This window comes from Cebus imitator, unplaced genomic scaffold (genome assembly GCF_001604975.1).
Source record: "Cebus imitator isolate Cc_AM_T3 unplaced genomic scaffold, Cebus_imitator-1.0 Scaffold66, whole genome shotgun sequence".
In the NCBI taxonomy this organism is placed as follows: domain Eukaryota; kingdom Metazoa; phylum Chordata; class Mammalia; order Primates; family Cebidae; genus Cebus; species Cebus imitator.
This window is the reverse complement of record NW_016107381.1, coordinates 5250461-5254138: the sequence shown is the minus strand read 5'-3', so window position 1 is coordinate 5254138 and position 3678 is coordinate 5250461.

Below are 3678 nucleotides of genomic sequence, written 5' to 3'. Positions count from 1 at the left end.
CAAAACCTGCCTGTTTCTCATTCTACCTCTTCCAGACAATGAGACGGAATCCTTTTCATAAACCAGCCACAAAACAGTGCCTGTTGGGGGTTACTAAAGAACCGTTCCAGTCCTAGAGGACCCAATGTGATCTCATGAGCCATCCCAGCTTGGGTGATGAATTCATGGGCCAAAAAGAATGCTCCCCCCCGGCCATCCGTAGGCCTCAGAGAAGCAGTTTCAGACTACCCATGACTTAGCAGCTAAAGAAAGATGTAGTTCTGGGGTCAACAGGACACAGGGCAGAAGCCAATGTCTGTTTAGGTTCCCTTCTCAGAGTGTAAAGAAGTCTGATCCAGGTCAGTGGCTCCCAGGGAGTCCAAGAATAACAGTGGTATGGCACACCAGCTCCCAAGACCACCCATCTATCCCTCCCTGTGTGAGTCCCAGCAGTCCTGATGCCTGCCTTATGTTCAGCCCTATTCAGAGAACATATGTGGTGCTGCCTGCTCTGCCCTCTGGCTTCCACCTTTTGGACAGGAGAGACATCAACCCAGGAGCCACAAGCTCACGGGCTGACCAGCCACAAAAATGCGGCTCAGCATATGGGGTAGGCCAACTGGATGATCTCTCTAGGAAATATCAAGAGACAGAGTCTGTTAGAAGTAGATGTTGAGGCCAGGCGCGGTGGCTCACATCTGTAATCCCAGCATTTTGGGAGGCCGAGGCGGGTGGATCATGAGGTCAAGAAATCAAGACCATCCTGGTCAACATGGTGAAACCCCGTCTCTACTAAAAATACAAAAAATCAGCTGGGCATGGTGGCGCGTGCCTGTAATCCCAGCTACTCAGGAGGCTGAGGCAGGAGAATTGCCTGAACCCAGGAGGCGGAGGTTGCGGTGAGCCGAGATCGCACCATTGCACTCCAGCCTGCGGAACAAGAGCGAAACTCCGTCTCAAAAAAAAAAAGAAAATAAAGAAGTAGATGTTGAAATTGGGTGGTCAAGACTCAGAGAGACCATGATGGACCATATTCAAAGTTCTAAGAGGGCAGAATACTTGAGGCCAAGGAGATTTAAAAGGTAAGAAAGCCTGTCTCTTGCAATGAAAACAGTCAAACCATCCAATTTCTAAGGAGTGTCTGTGCCCTAGTGGTCAGTCGCAACCCTGGAGCTTTTATAGATCCATTGAGCTTAGGCAGCAACATGGTACGTTTCTCACTGGAACCTAATTTGCTCCAATTCTCTGCGTGTACTTAGAAAGTACTTAGAGACTGGAGGAGCAATTTTTTTACTCCACTCTCTGCTTATCTGTAAAGAGGGCTCAGATATGCACAAAAGGCATTCCCAAAGCCACTATCTTGCTGCAATGAGAAATGAACTTGACGCCCCTACAGGATGCTTCTTGTGAGGCTCACCATGGGGTGAAGGCTATTGCAGAGAGTAGTACAAGTAGGTCCAAGAACAGATGGTTTCCCTACTTTTCCATTTTTTAAAATTCCTCCTGGACCCTGGTTGCTATTGGCTTTCAAGGCAAATGAACTAATCAAGTAAAAGGAAGTGGTGGTGCCTATGTCAGTACCAGCAGTGGGAGGCAGACACAAGCCCAGGAAGCTGGAAAAGGCTGTGGCAAACCCAGCTTCACCTTGCTGATTCTCCATCATAAATAGGAGAACATCCTTCTTCCAAAGGACATTCTGTAGCCGTCCGAGTAAATGTCATGCATCCAACTCATGAGCTCTGCTGGCCACTAGAAACCGGAAAGAATGTACCTACGAAGGAGTGTGGAACAAAGTAATGGAAACATCACTGAGGTCCAACCACTGGTAAAATGTACACCAATGAGTAGGTGCTACAGACTACCTGTGTATGTCACCCTCACTCCCCAGTTCATTTCTTAAAACTTAATCCCCAATGTGAAGGTATCTGGAGGTGGGGCCTTTGGGAGGTAATTAGGTCATGAACCTTCGTCAATGAGATTAGTGCTATTATATGTAATAAAGGCCTCATCTCTTCTGCCATCTGTGAACCAGGAAGCGGGCCCTCACAGACACCAAATCTGCTGGTACCTTGACTTTGGACTTCCCAGATCAAAACTGTGAGAAATAAGTTACCACCCAGTTTATGGTATCTTGTTATAGCAGCCTGAACAGACTAAGGCGGTAGGAGACAATTGCTTTGAGTCTCTCTATAACCACTTGGAGGTATGGTTATGACCAACACTGGTTTGCATAGTTTGGCATTACATTTTTAACAACATTTCAGTGTTAATATTTGCACATGCACAAACTCACATTTGGGGAGAGGCCACTGGACTCACTGGAATTGAAATAAAGTCTCATTAGCCATAGCATTTTTCACCACCAACCTGTCCTCCAAGCCTCTGGACTCTGATGAGCATTCACTCAACATATAAGAGAATTTGCTTCTTCCTCTGGTGCCTACTTCATCACTCCTCCTCAGTCCTGGTGGGAGAGGCCTTTGGGAGACCTACAGGGCTCGTGGAAGCCACATCGCTTGAGGCTGTATCCCCATCATGTCAACTCAACCTAATGAAAAATCAGGCAATCACCAGATGCCTTGCCTAGGGAACGTTTGAGAACAGCTGGATTTGGGGCACAGGGTCTACCAATAAGCTGGATGTTACACTGGATATCTCACGGTTTATCCTGCCCTGCTGGGATTAGGAGACAAAGCCAGAGGCTGATTGCATGCCCACTGGGATGTCCATTTTCTAGGTCAAGTTTTAGCAGCATCAAGAGAGGGCTTGGACAGTCTTAAGACTGGGAAAACAAAGGCCAGATTGCGCAAGTTGCTTCATATATTAATGTTCAGGGGCTTTGGGAACTAGAAGATTGCTTCTGTCAGATTTTATTCCTAAAACTGGTAGGTCCCAAACACACTTTATGTGACACAGTGACCAGCTCCTTTAGAATAGGTCCAGGTAAAAGAGAACCAAAGGCTAAGACCAGAAACCAGATGCCACATTGAGCAGGCATTAGCCCTGGAGAAAGGGGCATGCATATCTGGATATGGTTTTATCCTATTTTTATTTTATTTCCATAGGATTTTGGGGAACAAGTCGTATTTAGTTACGTAAATTCTTCAGTCGTGATTTGTGAGATTTTGGTACACCCATCACCTGAGCAGTATACACTGAACCCAATTTGTAGCCTTTTATCCCTCACTCCCTTCCCACCCTTTCCTCATGAGTCCCTGAAGTCTATTGTATCATTCTTATCCCTTTGCATCCTCATAGCTTAGCTCCCACTTATGAATGAGAGCATACAATGTTTGGTTTTCCATTTCTGAGTTACTTGACTTAGAATAATACCGTCTCTAATCCCATCTGGGTTGCTTCGAATGCCATTAATTCATTGCTTTTTATGGCTGAGTAGTATTCCACTGTACATTTATGCCACAGTTTCTTTATCCACTTGCTGATTGATGGGCATTTGGGCTGATTCCATGTTTTTGTAGTTTTGAATTGTACTGCTATACACAGGCATGTGCAAGTATCTTTTTTTGTATAATGACTTCTTTTCCTCTGGGTAGATACCCCGTAGTGGATCAAATGGTAGTTCTACTTTTAGGTCTTTAAGAAATCTCCAGGGCCGGGCGCGGTGGCTCAAGCCTGTAATCCCAGCACTTTGGGAGGCCGAGGCGGGTGGATCACGAGGTCAAGAGATCGAGACCATCC